At 51.7% G+C, this 16460-nt stretch overlaps 1 protein-coding gene across 2 annotated transcripts in view; it reads right to left on the reverse strand.

Annotated features, from left to right (window-relative positions):
* LOC115187949 (neurocalcin-delta A) overlaps nt 1–16243 on the reverse strand; it is an 83716-nt gene extending 67473 nt beyond the window's left edge. The window contains exon 1 of one of the 2 annotated variants that reach the window (XM_029747033.1): nt 9370–9518. The gene's annotated coding sequence lies outside the window, so the exon portion shown is untranslated. Of the gene's footprint in view, nt 1–9369; nt 9519–16008 lie in introns of those variants that run through there. The other variant, XM_029747035.1, reaches the window with a different exon arrangement.
* Nucleotides 16244–16460: the final 217 nt, after the last annotated feature.

Genomic DNA, 16460 nt, shown 5'->3' on the forward strand with positions numbered 1-16460 from the left:
AGGCCTACTCCCATAGGGCTCTGGTCTATAGTAGTGCACTATAAAGGCCTACTCCCATAGGGCTCTGGTCTATAGTAGTGCACTATAAAGGTCTACTCCCATAGGGCTCTGGTCTATAGTAGTGCACTATAAAGGCCTACTCCCATAGGGCTCTGGTCTATAGTAGTGCACTATAAGGCCTACTCCCATAGGGCTCTGGTCTATAGTAGTGCACTATAAAGGCCTACTCCAATAGGGCTCTGGTCTATAGTAGTGCACTATAAAGGCCTACTCCCATAGGGCTCTGGTCTATAGTAGTGCACTATAAAGGCCTACTCCCATAGGGCTCTGGTCTATAGTAGTGCACTATAAAGGCCTACTCCCATAGGGCTCTGGTCTATGGTAGTGCACTATAAAGGCCTACTCCCATAGGGCTCTGGTCTATAGTAGTGCACTATAAAGGCCTACTCCCATAGGGCTCTGGTCTATAGTAGTGCACTATAAAGGCCTACTCCCATAGGGCTCTGGTCTATAGTAGTGCACTATAAAGGCCTACTCCCATAGGGCTCTGGTCTATAGTAGTGCACTATAAAGGCCTACTCCCATAGGGCTCTGGTCTATAGTAGTGCACTATAAAGGCCTACTCCCATAGGGCTCTGGTCTATAGTAGTGCACTATAAAGGGAATAGGGTGCCATTTGGATCAGGAAGCAGAATAGGTCTCAACAGGATATATTTCACTCCGCTTCCTGTAACTAGAATAAAAGCAGAAAGAAAGACAGAAGAACAGGGAGCCATCAGCCCTGTAGGGACCATCAGCCCTGTAGGGACCATCGGCCCTGTACGGACCATCGGCCCTGTACGGACCATCGGCCCTGTACGGACCATCGGCCCTGTACGGACCATCGGCCCTGTACGGACCATCGGCCCTGTAGGGACCATCGGCCCTGTACGGACCATCGGCCCTGTAGGGACCATCGGCCCTGTACGGACCATCGGCCCTGTAGGGACCATCGGCCCTGTACGGACCATCGGCCCTGTAGGGACCATCGGCCCTGTACGGACCATCGGCCCTGTAGGGACCATCGGCCCTGTACGGACCATCGGCCCTGTAGGGACCATCGGCCCTGTACGGCCCATCGGCCCTGTAGGGACCATCGGCCCTGTACGGACCATCGGCCCTGTAGGGACCATCGGCCCTGTACGGCCCATCGGCCCTGTACGGCCCATCGGCCCTGTACGGCCCATCGGCCCTGTACGGCCCATCGGCCCTGTAGGGACCATCGGCCCTGTACGGCCCATCGGCCCTGTAGGGACCATCGGCCCTGTACGGCCCATCGGCCCTGTAGGGACCATCGGCCCTGTAGGGCCCATCGGCCCTGTACGGACCATCGGCCCTGTACGGACCATCGGCCCTGTACGGCCCATCGGCCCTGTAGGGACCATCGGCCCTGTACGGCCCATCGGCCCTGTACGGCCCATCGGCCCTGTAGGGACCATCGGCCCTGTAGGGACCATCGGCCCTGTAGGGACCATCGGCCCTGTAGGGACCATCGGCCCTGTAGGGCCCATCGGCCCTGTAGGGCCCATCGGCCCTGTACGGCCCATCGGCCCTGTACGGCCCATCGGCCCTGTACGGCCCATCGGCCCTGTACGGACCATCGGCCCTGTACGGACCATCGGCCCTGTACGGACCATCGGCCCTGTACGGACCATCAGCCCTGTACGGACCATCAGCCCTGTACGGACTGGAACATTCAGCCTGCTAAGAAAGGTTTCCTGAACCATCAGCCCTGTACGGACTGGAACATTCAGCCTGCTAAGAAAGAGAGGTTTCCTAAACCATCAGCCCTGTACGGACTGTAACATTCAGCCTGCTAAGAAAGAGAGGTTTCCTAAACCATCAGCCCTGTACGGACTGGAACATTCAGCCTGCTAAGAAAGAGAGGTTTCCTAAACCATCAGCCCTGTACGGACTGGAACATTCAGCCTGCTAAGAAAGAGAGGTTTCCTAAACCATCAGCCCTGTACGGACTGGAACATTTATCCCCAGAGTCGTACGCAATAATAAATAAATACCTGGACCAGCCGATACCATGGTAACGCACGGTGTGCGTGCAACAGGTCGGAGAAAACAGGAAATCAGAGCTTTAAAAATAAACAGGAGAAAGATGCAGAGAAAAAGGCTGCAATATGAATCAGAAGTTACAGCCGTTTACAACACAGCAACAAAATCACCGATTACTTCCACAGCGGTCATGATTAGAGAGATGGGTATCAGGACTTGTACCTCTCTGGGGTTTGAGGACAACAGGACTCGTACCTCTCTGGGGTAGATAGATGAGGTGTCAGTATGAGAGGGTATCAGGACTCGTACCTCTCTGGGGTAGATATAGGACGTGTCAGTATGAGGACAACAGGACTCGTACCTCTCTGGGGTAGATATGAGGTGTCAGTATGAGGACTCGTACCTCTCTGGGGTAGATATATGACGTGTCAGTATGAAGACAACAGGACTCGTACCTCTCTGGGGTAGATATCTCATATCTACTCAGCGAACATGAGACACCAGTCTCACCACTCTGTTGTAGAGGACATGAGACACCAGTCTCCCCACTCTGAGGACATGAGACACCAGTCTCCCCACTCTGAGGACATGAGACACCAGTCTCCCCACTCTGAGGACATGAGACACCAGTCTCACCACTCTGTTGTAGAGGACATGAGACACCAGTCGTGTCGACACAGAAACAGACTGGATGGGCCTCAGCTTGGCATCGCGTGATGGATTCTGTATGCACTCCTACATCTGCTCTCCTCCTCCATCCCTCTCTCCTCCAGTCTCATTCCTTCCCTCTCCTCCTTCCTCTCTCCTCCAGTCTCCTTCCTCCTTCCCTCTCCTCCTTCAGTCTCCTTCCTTCCCTCTCCTCCTTCCTCTCTCCTTCAGTCTCATTCCTTCCCTCTGCTTCCTTCCCTCTCCTCCTTCCTCCATCCATCCCTCTCTCCTCCAGTCTCCTTCCCTCTCTCATTTCAGTCTCCCTCCGTCTCCAGCTCCCCCTCCATCTCTCTCCATATTACTTGCGGCAGCCCGGCTGTCACGATTCTCCTCCCACTGGATCCCTCGCTCCAGGCTGCTGTCAGCCCTCTCCTACTCTCCATGTGGTGCACTGTCTATTATGTACAGTATGGAGCTTTCTCTCTCTCACACACACACACACACACACACACACACACACACACACACACACACACACACACACACACACACACACACACACACACACACACACGTGAAGAACCACTCCGTCCATGATTGAAATCTGAAAGTGAGTGTCTGCATGACTCACGCCTGAAAAAAACATTCTAACACAAACCCAACCCAAACTGCAAGACAACGTTTAGAAACCAACAGCAAACCCGACCCAAACTGCAAGACAACGTTTAGAAACCAACAGCAAACCCGACCCAAACTGCAAGACAACGTTTAGAAACCAACAGCAAACCCGACCCAAACTGCAAGACAACGTTTAGAAACCAACAGCTCATGTTCTGAGAACAGAACGTCCATCTAGAGGAGACAGACTGAGATACCCCCGGTCTAGTTTACCCACCCAGCCCCGGTCTAGTTTACCCACCCAGCCGGGGGGCTGGGTAGTTTACCCACCCAGCCCCCCCGCTGGTCTTAGTCCGCCCCGCCCCGGTCCTCAGTCGACCCAGCCCCGGTCCTAGGTCGACCCAGGCCCCGCACCCCGGTCTGGTCTAGTCGACCCAGCCCAGCCCCCCGGTCTGGTCTAGTCTACCCAGCCCAGCCCCGGTCTAGGTCTAGTCTACCCCAGCCCAGCCCCGGTTAGTCCTAGTCTACCCGCCCAGCCCCGGTCTAGTCTAGTCTACCCATGCCCAAGCCCCGGTCTAGTTTTACCCAGCCCAGCCCCGGTCTAGTTTACCCAGCCCAGCCCCGGTCTAGTCTACCCAGCCCCGCCCCGGTCTAGTCGACCCAGCCCCGCCCCCCGGTCGGTCTAGTCGACCCAGCCCGCCCCCGGTGGTCTAGTCGACCCAGCCCGGTCTAGTCGACCCAGCCCCGACCCCGGTCTGGTCTAGTCGACCCAGCCCCGGTCTAGTCGACCCAGCCCCGCCCCCCGGTCTGGTCTAGTCGACCCAGCCCCGGTCTAGTCGACCCAGCCCGCCCCCCGGTCTGGTCTAGTCGACCCAGCCCCGGTCTAGTCGACCCAGCCCGCCCCCCGGTCTGGTCTAGTCGACCCAGCCCGCCCCCCGGTCTGGTCTAGTCGACCCAGCCCCGCCCCCGGTCTGGTCTAGTCGACCCAGCCCAGCCCCGGTCTGGTCTAGTCGACCCAGCCCAGCCCCGGTCTAGTCTAGTCTACCCAGCCCAGCCCCGGTCTAGTCTAGTCTACCCAGCCCAGCCCCGGTCTAGTTTACCCAGCCCAGCCCCGGTCTAGTTTACCCAGCCCAGCCCCGGTCTAGTCTACCCAGCCCAGCCCCGGTCTAGTCTACCCAGCCCCGCCCGGTCTAGTCGACCCAGCCCGCCCCCCCCGGTCTGGTCTAGTCGACCCAGCCCCGGTCTAGTCGACCCAGCCCCGCCCCCCGGTCTGGTCTAGTCGCAGCCCGCCCCCGGTCTAGTCGACCCAGCCCCGCCCCCCGGTCTAGTCGACCCAGCCCAGCCCCGGGTCTAGTCGACCCAGCCCCGGTCTAGTCGACCCAGCCCCGGTCTAGTCGACCCAGCCCCGGTCTAGTCGACCCAGCCCCGGTCTAGTCTGTTACAGACCAGTGAACTCAAAGCACTCCCAAGGAGACATCAGCTATCGTAGTGTTTATGGAGAGACGGGCAGATGGAATCTGAGGGCGTTTAGCCTTTAACCTGGGCTCTCTGCAGCATTTGAAGAGTCTTTAAATGCTGCAGTGTGTGGGAGGGAGAGGCTGCAGTCTCAGGGAGAGGACTGACAGGCCTCCACAGGCCTCCTAGTGATGCTAAGCAGCTGTTGTATGGGATCAGTCACCAAGAGGCCGACAAACACAGCAAGCGTCCTAAAAAGCACCCTCTTCCCTATATAGTGCACTAGATAGCACAGTCTATCCCAGCCAGTAACAACAGGCTGTGGCTTCACGTGTGCTTGGCCAGGACCACAAGGGTCCGTGGGCCGAAGCTCGGCCGGGACCACAAGGGTCCGTGGGCCGAAGCTCGGCCGGGACCACAAGGGTCCGTGGGCCGAAGCTCGGCCGGGACCACAAGGGTCCGTGGGCCGAAGCTCGGCCGGGACCACAAGGGTCCGTGGGCCGAAGCTCGGCCGGGACCACAAGGGTCCGTGGGCCGAAGCTCGGACGGGACCACAAGGGTCCGTGGGCCGAAGCTCGGCCGGGACCACAAGGGTCCGTGGGCCGAAGCTCGGACGGGACCACAAGGGTCCGTGGGCCGAAGCTCGGACGGGACCACAAGGGTCCGTGGGCCGAAGCTCGGCCGGGACCACAAGTGTCCGTGGGCCGAAGCTCGGACGGGACCACAAGGGTCCGTGGGCCGAAGCTCGGACGGGACCACAAGGGTCCGTGGGCCGAAGCTCGGACGGGACCACAAGGGTCCGTGGGCCGAAGCCCGGACGGGACCACAAGGGTCCGTGGGCCGAAGCTTGGCCGGGACCATAAGGGTCCGTGGGCCGAAGCTCGGACGGGACCACAAGGGTCCGTGGGCCGAAGCTTGGCCGGGACCATAAGTGTCCGTGGGCCGAAGCTCGGACGGGACCACAAGGGTCCGTGGGCCGAAGCTTGGCCGGGACCATAAGTGTCCGTGGGCCGAAGCTCGGACGGGACCACAAGGGTCCGTGGGCCGAAGCTTGGCCGGGACCATAAGGGTCCGTTGGCTGAGGCTTGGATAGGACCATACAATTGATTAAATCATTTAATACCACATAATGACAAATCAAAAACAAGTTTTGAGAGAAAAATAAAATATTACATTTACATAATGCAGCAGAAATGTTTTGGTACCCTTCCCCAGATCTGTGCCTCGACACAATCCTGTCTCGGAGCTCTACAGACAATTCCTTCAACCTCATTGGTTGGTTTCTCCTCTGACATCCACTGTCAACTGTGGGATCTCATATAGACAGGTGTTTGCCTTTCCAAATCATGTCCAATCAATTGAATTTACCACAGGTGGACTCCAATCAAGTTGTAGAAACATCTCAAGGATGATCAGTGGAAACAGGATGCACCTGAGCTCAATTTAGTCTCATAGCAAAGGGTCTGAATACTTACGTAAATAATTTGCCAAAAAAATTCTTAACCTGTTTATGTCATTATGAGGCATTGTGTGTAGATTGCTGATAATAGTTTGTTTTTAATCCATTTTCGAATATGGCTGTAACATAAAATGTGGAAAAAAGTCAAGGGGTCTGAATACTTTCCGAATGCTCTGTATACTGACTTTAGATGCAATCTGGTGGCCTCCCCTCAATCTTCACTAGCTAGCTAACGTTATACTGCATCTAAAGTCAATCTGGTGGCCTCCCCTCAATCTTCACTAGCTAGCTAACGTTATACTGCATCTAAATTCAATCTGGTGGCCTCCCCTCAATCTTCACTAGCTAGCTAACGTTATACTGCATCTAAATTCAATCTGGTGGCCTCCCCTCAATCTTCACTAGCTAGCTAACGTTATACCGCATCTAAATTCAATCTGGTGGCCTCCCCTCAATCTTCACTAGCTAGCTAACGTTATACCGCATCTAAAGTCAATCTGGTGGCCTCCCCTCAATCTTCACTAGCTAGCTAGCTAACTTTATACTGCATCTAAAGCCAATCTGGTGGCCTCCCCTCAATCTTCGCTAGCTAGCTAGCTAACGTTATACTGCATCTAAAGCCAATCTGGTGGCCTCCCCTCAATCATCGCTAGCTAGCTAACGTTATACTGCATCTAAAGTCAATCTGGTGGCCTCCCCTCAATCTTCGCTAGCTAGCTAACGTTATACTGCATCTAAATTCAATCTGGCAACATCAAAAATAATGACAAAAGGTTTTTCTTACTAATTATTTGCCTCCTTTTGAATGTCATTGTATTTCCAAGCCACTAATACACTTTTAATGAAGTCTTCACCAGCGCTCATTGACGATGCATTGAGTAGAACGCTCAGGTCGGGCATCAGTCCAAAACAAAACGATCAAAACAATATAATGACGAAACATGCGACCCATGAATAGTTTAACTCCAGGTAGGCTAGTAGAGAACAAGTCCTTTATTTAACCAGGTAGGCTAGTTGAGAACAAGTCCTTTATTTAACCAGGTAGGCTAGTAGAGAACAAGTCCTTTATTTAACCAGGTAGGCAAGTTGAGAACAAGTTCTCATTTACAACTGCGACCTGGTCAAGATAAAGCAAAGCAGTTCGACAACATACAACAACACATGGAGTAAAACAAACATACAGTCAATAATATAGTAGAAAAATAAGTCTATATACAATGTGAGCAAATGAGGTGAGATAAGGGAGGTAAAGGCAATAAATAGGCCATGGTGGCGAAGTAAATACAATATAAAGCAATTAAAACACTGGAATGGTAGATTTGTAGTGGAAGAAAGTGCAAAGTAGAAATAGAAATAATGGGGTGCAAAGGAGCAAAATAAATAAATACAGTAGGGAAGAGGTAGTTGTTTGGGCTAAATTATAGATGGGCTATGTACAGGTGCAGAGATCTGGGAGCTGCTCTGACAGCTGGTGCTTAAAGCTAGTGAGGGAGATAAGTGTTTCCAGTTTAAATTTGTGGCATATACTTCTCCTAATATATCATACATAACCTAAAGCAGCGTTTTAAATTCTTCTTGTCCTTCCTTCTAACCTATCGACTCTCTTCCCCCCATCGGTCCTTTATGTCATAACTCAGCCCTTTAACGCTACAGAGTCTGAGAATGAACCTCTGAAAGCTCGGTGAGATTATTTCCACAGCAGGACAAGCCTATACGCTTATTATACAAACAAAAACAACACAAGGAGAAGTTCATAACCACACGCCCCGATGGGACTCTGTGTGGCGGCTGTTGCTAAGCAGCGAGAGCTCTGCGGCGAATAGAGAACGTCAGAGAGAAGAAGTGAACAAAAACTCCAGAAAGTTCTGGATGAACGTGCTGCTAGATCCTATAGAGCTTGTGGTCGCCGACTGGTCCATCGCCAAGTCCATTTCAAAACGTTTAAAACCCATGACTAGAGAGAGACACTGTCAACACATGCCTTCATCCTTCGTCCACTCAGAGCTGTCAACACGTGCCTTCGTCCACTCAGAGCTGTCAACACGTGCCTTCGTCCACTCAGAGCTGTCAAACACGTGCCTTCGTCCACTCAGAGCTGTCAACACGTGCCTTCGTCCACTCAGAGCTGTCAACACGTGCCTTCGTCCACTCAGAGCTGTCAACACGTGCCTTCGTCCACTCAGAGCTGTCAACACGTGCCTTCGTCCACTCAGAGCTGTCAACACGTGCCTTCGTCCACTCAGAGCTGTCAACACGTGCCTTCGTCCACTCAGAGCTGTCAACACGTGCCTTCGTCCACTCAGAGCTGTCAACACGTGCCTTCGTCCACTCAGAGCTGTCCACGGTAATGAATGAGGTGAAAAGTGTATGGATAGACCTGCATTGTTATTATTAGAAGCTTGGGTCGTTTTCTAAATATCAAGGAATTTCACCTTCTCTGTTCATAGGAGTAACAACGTGAATTTGTTAACGAGGCAGAAATAATGTCAGCTGGAAGACGGTGTCCCGAACTGGCTCAGTGTCATTGGTGGAAAGGGAGAAGAGGCGGACCCTAATACGGCCAACAGCATTGGAGGAAAGGGAGAACGAGAGGCGGAACCGAACTGGGTCAGTGTCATTGGTGGAAAGGAGGAACGAGAGGCGGACCCTAACACGGCCAACGGCATTGGAGGAAAGGGAGAACGAGAGGCGGGCCCTAACACGGCCAACAGCATTGGAGGAAAGGGAGAACGAGAGGCGGACCCTAACAAATAGATCAGGACAACAGGCTGATGGGTAACCAAACCCATAGTAGTAGAGGCTCAGAGGAGAGACAGGCAAACCCACAGTAGTAGAGGCTCAGAGGAGAGACAGGCAAACCCACAGGAGAGACAGGCAAACACACAGCAGTAGAGCCTCAGAGGAGAGACAGGCAAACCCACAGCAGTAGAAGCTCAGAGGAGAGACAGGCAAACCCACAGCAGTAGAGGCTCAGAGGAGAGACAGGCAAACCCACAGTAGTAGAGGCTCAGAGGAGAGACAGGCAAACCCACAGGAGTAGAGGCTCAGAGGAGAGACAGGCAAACCCACAGGAGTAGAGGCTCAGAGGAGAGACAGACAAACCCACAGCTTGGTGGTTACAGATCTGTGTGTCTACTCCTTACCTGGTGGAACTCTGGGATACCTTCAGGACTGCAGGTGAGCTGGGTCTTCTGCCCAGGTGAGCTGGGTCTTCTGCCCAGGTGAGCTGGGTCTTCTGCCCAGGTGAGCTGGGTCTTCTGCCCAGGTGAGCTGGGTCTTCTGCCCAGGTGAGCTGGGTCTTCTGTCCAGGTGAGCTGGGTCTTCTGTCCAGGTGAGCTGGGTCTTCTGTCCAGGTGAGTTGGCTCTTCTGTCCAGGTGAGTTGGCTCTGTCTGTCCAGGTGAGTTGTGTCTGCTCTGGGGCGTGGCTCTGTCTGTCCTGCAGGTGAGTTGCGTCTGCTCTGGGGCGTGGCTCTGTCTGTCCAGGTGAGTTGTGTCTGCTCTGGGGCGTGGCTCTGTCTGTCCAGGTGAGTTGTGTCTGCTCTGGGGCGTGGCTCTGTCTGTCCAGGTGAGTTGTGTCTGCTCTGGGGCGTGGTTCTGTCTGTCCAGGTGAGTTGGGTCTGCTCTGGGGCGTGGTTCTGTCTGTCCTGCAGGTGAATCTGATGGGTCAGGTAAGTAATGTCCTCCCACAGCCACAGGTGAGCTCACCTGGATGTTACGGACAACAGCACCTGGTGGAGGAAGAGACACACCTCATTCCTCAGCTGTCCTGGTTCAGAAATTACCATGGCAACCCCATCCCTCCTGGTAATACAGTACAGAACCCAATCCCTCCTGGTTATACAATACAGAACCCAATCCCTCCTGGTAATACAGCACAGAACCCCATCCCACCTGGTAATACAGCACAGAACCCCAATCCCTCCTGGTAATACAGCACAGAACCCCAATCCCTCCTGGTAATACAGCACAGAACCCCAATCCCTCCTGGTAATACAGCACAGAACCCCAATCCCTCCTGGTAATACAGCACAGAACCCCAATCCCTCCTGGTAATACAGCACAGAACCCCAATCCCTCCTGGTAATACAGCACAGAACCCCAATCCCTCCTGGTAATACAGCACAGAACCCCAATCCCTCCTGGTAATACAGCACAGAACCCAATCCCTCCTGGTAATACAGTACAGAACCCCAATCCCTCCTGGTAATACAGTACAGAACCCCAATCCCTCCTGGTAATACAATACAGAACCCAATCTCTCCTGGTAATACAGCACAGAACCCCAATCCCTCCTGGTAATACAGCACAGAACCCCAATCCCTCCTGGTAATACAGCACAGAACCCCAATCCCTCCTGGTAATACAGTACAGAACCCCAATCCCTCCTGGTAATACAGCACAGAACCCAATCCCTCCTTGTAATACAATACAGAACCCCAATCCCTCCTGGTAATACAGCACAGAACCCCAATCCCTCCTGGTAATACAGCACAGAACCCCAATCCCTCCTGGTAATACAGCACAGAACCCCAATCCCTCCTGGTAATACAGCACAGAACCCAATCCCTCCTGGTAATACAGCACAGAACCCCAATTCCTCCTGGTAATACAGCACAGAACCCCAATCCCTCCTGGTAATACAGCACAGAACCCAATCCCTCCTTGTAATACAGCACAGAACCCAATCCCTCCTGGTAATACAATACAGAACCTCATCCCTCCTTGTAATACAATACAGAACCCAATCCCTCCTTGTAATACAATACAGAACCCAATCCCTCCTGGTAATACAATACAGAACCCAATCTCTCCTGGTAATACAGCACAGAACCCAATCCCTCCTGGTAATACAGTACAGAACCCAATCCCTCCTGGTAATACAATACAGAACCCAATCCCTCCTGGTAATACAATACAGAACCCAATCCCTCCTGGTAATACAATACAATACAATACAGAACCCAATCCCTCCTGGTAATACAATACAGAACCCAATCCCTCCTTGTAATACAATAGCGAACCCAATCTCTCCTGGTAATACAGCACAGAACCCCAATCCCTCCTGGTAATACAGCACAGAACCCCAATCCCTCCTGGTAATACAGTACAGAACCCAATCCCTCCTGGTAATACAATACAATACAGAACCCAATCCCTCCTGGTAATACAATACAATACAGAACCCAATCCCTCCTGGTAATACAATACAATACAGAACCCAATCCCTCCTGGTAATACAATACAATACAGAACCCAATCCCTCCTGGTAATACAATACAATACAGAACCCCAATCCCTCCTGGTAATACAGCAGAGAACCCCAATCCCTCCTGGTAATACAGCAGAGAACCCCAATCCCTCCTGGTAATACAGCAGATAACCCCAATCCCTCCTGGTAATACAGTACAGAACCCCAATCCCTCCTGGTAATACAGTACAGAACCCAATCCACCCTGGTAATACAGTACAGAACCCAATCCACCCTGGTAATACAGTACAGAACCCAATCCACCCTGGTAATACGGCACAGAACCCCAATCCCTCCTGGTAATACGGCACAGAACCCCAATCCACCCTGGTAATACGGCACAGAACCCCAATCCCTCCTGGTAATACGGCACAGAACCCCAATCCCTCCTGGTAATACGGCACAGAACCCCAATCCCTCCTGGTAATACGGCACAGAACCCCAATCCCTCCTGGTATTACGGCACAGAACCCCAATCCCTCCTGGTAATACGGCACAGAACCCCAATCCCTCCTGGTAATACGGCACAGAACCCCAATCCCTCCTGGTAATACGGAACAGAACCCCAATCCCTCCTGGTAATACGGAACAGAACCCAATCCCTCCTGGTAATACAGCACAGAACCCCAATCCCTCCTGGTAATACAGCACAGACCCCCAATCCCTCCTGGTAATACAGCACAGAACCCCAATCCCTCCTGGTAATACAGCACAGAAACCCAATCCCTCCTGGTAATACAGTACAGAACCCCAATCCCTCCTGGTAATACAGTACAGAACCCCATCCCTCCTGGTAATACAATACAGAAACCCCATCCCTCCTGGTAATACAATACAGAACCCCAATCCCTCCTGGTAATACAATACAGAACCCCAATCCCTCCTGGTAATACAATACAGAACCCCAATCCCTCCTGGTAATACAGCAGAGAACCCCAATCCCTCCTGGGGCCCCGGGTAAAGTAGTACCCTTCACAGGGCCCCGGGTAAAGTAGTGCCCTTCACAGGGCCCCGGGTAAAGTAGTGCCCTTCACAGGGCCCCGGGTAAAGTAGTGCCCTTCACAGGGCCCCGGGTAAAGTAGTGCCCTTCACAGGGCCCCGGGTAAAGTAGTGCCCTTCACAGGGCCCCGGGTAAAGTAGTGCCCTTCACAGGGCCCCGGGTAAAGTAGTGCCCTTCACAGGGCCCCGGGTAAAGTAGTGCCCTACACAGGGCCCCGGGTAAAGTAGTGCCCTACACAGGGCCCCGGGTAAAGTAGTGCCCTATACAGGGCCCCGGGTAAAGTAGTGCCCTACACAGGGCCCCGGGTAAAGGCCCCGGGTAAAGTAGTGCCCTACACAGGGCCCCGGGTAAAGTAGTGCCCTGCACAGGGCCCCGGGTAAAGTAGTGCCCTATACAGGGCCCCGGGTAAAGTAGTGCCCTACACAGGGCCCCGGGTAAAGTAGTGCCCTACACGGGGCCCCGGGTAAAGTAGTGCCCTACACAGGGCCCCGGGTAAAGTAGTGCCCTACACAGGGCCCCGGGTAAAGTAGTGCCCTACACAGGGCCCCGGGTAAAGTAGTGCCCTACACAGGGCCCCGGGTAAAGTAGTGCCCTACACAGGGCCCCGGGTAAAGTAGTGCCCTACGCAGGGCCCCGGGTATAGTAGTGCCCTATATAGGGCCCCGGGTAAAGTAGTGCCCTACACAGGCCAGTGGTATTCTAACTTTTTCAGCAGAATGTCTGTATTACATTCTCATCACAACAAAATGAAAATAAATCAATAAATACATTTACTCAATAACACACACACACATTCACATATATCTATATTTTTTAAATGATCTTCTCAAAAAGTTAGTATATTGTTCCATGCAATAATCTGTACTATATTTTATGCAGTTACCCCGCAACACCAACTCTGAATACCCCTGATATAGGGAATAGGGTGCGATTGGGACCTGGTCTAAAGTAGTGCACTATATAGGGAATAGGGTGCTATAGGGCTATGGTCTAAAGTAGTGCACTATATAGGGAATAGGGTTCCATTGGGACCTGGCCAGTGAGTGATACAGCGAGGTCCAGGTCAGATGGGCCTTTAGGTCAGACTGTGACCTATTGACCTGGAGCCCTAACATGCCCTGGTCTGTCACATACAATGACCCTCGTCAGGCAGACTGTTCAGTCACCAATAACCCTGTCAGGCAGACTGATCAGTCACCAATAACCCTGTCAGGCAGACTGATCAGTCACCAATAACCCTGTCAGGCAGACTGATCAGTCACCAATAACCCTGTCAGGCAGACTGATCAGTCACCAATAACCCTGTCAGGCAGACTGATCAGTCACCAATAACCCTGTCAGACCGGGTCAGGCTGCGACAGGTGGACAGAGCAGAGCACCAACCAACCCCAGTCAAAAATCACAGGAACGTCAAGAAAAGACAGGTGAGCCTATCGTGTCTCGATGCCATCACAAGCCCCACAGAACACACCTCTACTAGCTTAAAACTATTATACAATTAGTGCACTTCTTCTGACTCTCAGAGCCTGGCCAAAAGTAGTGCACGACATCGGGAATAGTGTGCCATTTGGGATGTAACACTTTAAACGCTCCTGTCTTGGAGTTAAACAGAAGACCAGGTGGGAACCAGCTCTGCTATGAGACCAGCCATCCCTACTGGTCTCCACTGCTATGAGACCAGCCATCCCTACTGGTCTCCTCTGCTATGAGACCAGCCATCCCTACTGGCCTCCATCTGCTATGAGACCAGCCATCCCTACTGGTCTCCACTGCTATGAGACCAGCCATCCCTACTGGTCTCCATCTGCTATGAGACCAGCCATCCCTACTGGTCTCCATCTGCTATGAGACCAGCCATCCCTACTGGTCTCCATCTGCTATGAGACCAGCCACCCCTACTGGTCTCCATCTGCTATGAGACCAGCCATCCCTACTGGTCTCCATCTGCTATGAGACCAGCCATCCCTACTGGTCTCCATCTGCTATGAGACCAGCCATCCCTACTGGTCTCCATCTGCTATGAGACCAGCCATCCCTACTGGTCTCCATCTGCTATGAGACCAGCCATCCCTACTGGACTCCATCTGCTATGAGACCAGCCATCCCTACTGGACTCCATCTGCTATGAGACCAGCCATCCCTACTGGTCTCCATCTGCTATGAGACCAGCCATCCCTACTGGTCTCCATCTGCTATGAGACCAGCCATCCCTACTGGTCTCCATCTGCTATGAGACCAGCCATCCCTACTGGTCTCCATCTGCTATGAGACCAGCCATCCCTACTGGTCTCCACTGCTATGAGACCAGCCATCCCTACTGGTCTCCACTGCTATGAGACCAGCCATCCCTACTGGTCTCCACTGCTATGAGACCAGCCATCCCTACTGGTCTCCACTGCTATGAGACCAGCCATCCCTACTGGTCTCCACTGCTATGAGACCAGCCATCCCTACTGGTCTCCACTGCTATGAGACCAGCCATCCCTACTGGTCTCCACTGCTATGAGACCAGCCATCCCTACTGGTCTCCACTGCTATGAGACCAGCCATCCCTACTGGTCTCCATCTGCTATGAGACCAGCCATCCCTACTGGTCTCCACTGCTATGAGACCAGCCATCCCTACTGGTCTCCACTCCTATGAGACCAGCCATCCCTACTGGTCTCCACTGCTATGAGACCAGTGGGAAAAAGCCCCCAGTCGTCCTACTTGAGGAACAGTAAAAGACATCTTCATAGAAAATTACTCAAGTAAAAGTGAAAGTCACCCCAGTAAAATACTACTTGAGTAAAAGTCTAAAAAGTATTTGTTTTAAAATATACTTAAGTATCAAAAGAAAAACAAAAATCCTTAAAAATAAATATACAATTAAAGTACAGATACACCCCCCCCCCAAAAAAAACGACTTAGCCAAGTAGTACTTTAAAGTATTGTTATTAAGTACTTTATAACAGTGACAGTGTGGTAATAAATAAGGTTATGTGAATATAACAGTGATAGTCTGCAGACTCAACAGTCAATACTGGCCTTATTCACCCAGTTCCAATGTGGCTAACTAGCTAACTCACACACTACAACCTGTTAACTAACCACTTCTGCTGTAACTTACACCAATTCATAAATCACATTATCAAGTTATATAAAAAGAGCTGCTTAGAACAACGTGTTGGTTTTAAATGGATATAACATAGCATAACTAGCTAACATTAACAGTATTTAGTTAGCCAGCTAGCTAACGTTAACAGTGTTTAGTTAGCCAGTTAGCTAACGTTAACAGTATTTAGTTAGCCAGCTAGCTAACGTTAACAGTATTTAGTTAGCTAGGACCGTTAGCCTGTAGCCCAGATAGTTTTTTAAAAACTATCAATAACGTTACTTAAAAATGGTGAGTTATCATGGAAATAAACAACTTTAGCTACCTGTGTTTTTGACCTGTTGTCAAATAAATAAAATAGCTTGTTGACAAAAGTTTAAAAAATGAAAAGCGTGCTAATAATGTTAGCTCGGTGGGAGAAAACTAAAAATCAGACTCACCAAGTTGAAATTCTGAAAACTGACGAAAAGTCACTGTGGCTTTGAACGCGACACGTCTTCGTCAACAACAACAAAAAAAAAGAGCCAATTCTTCTTTAAACTGGGAGGGGAAAAAACACACTTCAACAGAAAACACTTAAAAAGCGTGTAGCTTTACAAACAAAGTGACACATTTTGAGTGTTGCCAACTCGTGTAGTTCGCGAGTTGGACGCGTCGTATTGGTGACGTCACATGCTGCGTTCAAAAACAACTGGGAACTCGGAAATCACCGAATTCAGACGTTCACGACAAATGGGAACTCGGGATTTATTTTATTTATTATTATTTATTTATTTTAATCTCCGACAGGGGGGAAAATCGTTCCAAACTTTCATCCGATTCTAAATCGGGAATTGACTAACGTCACGATTGAACGTGGTATGTTTCCTAGTTCCCCAGTTTTTTTCCCAGA

This window comes from Salmo trutta, unplaced genomic scaffold, assembly GCF_901001165.1.
Source record: "Salmo trutta unplaced genomic scaffold, fSalTru1.1, whole genome shotgun sequence".
Taxonomy (NCBI): Eukaryota; Metazoa; Chordata; class Actinopteri; order Salmoniformes; family Salmonidae; genus Salmo; species Salmo trutta.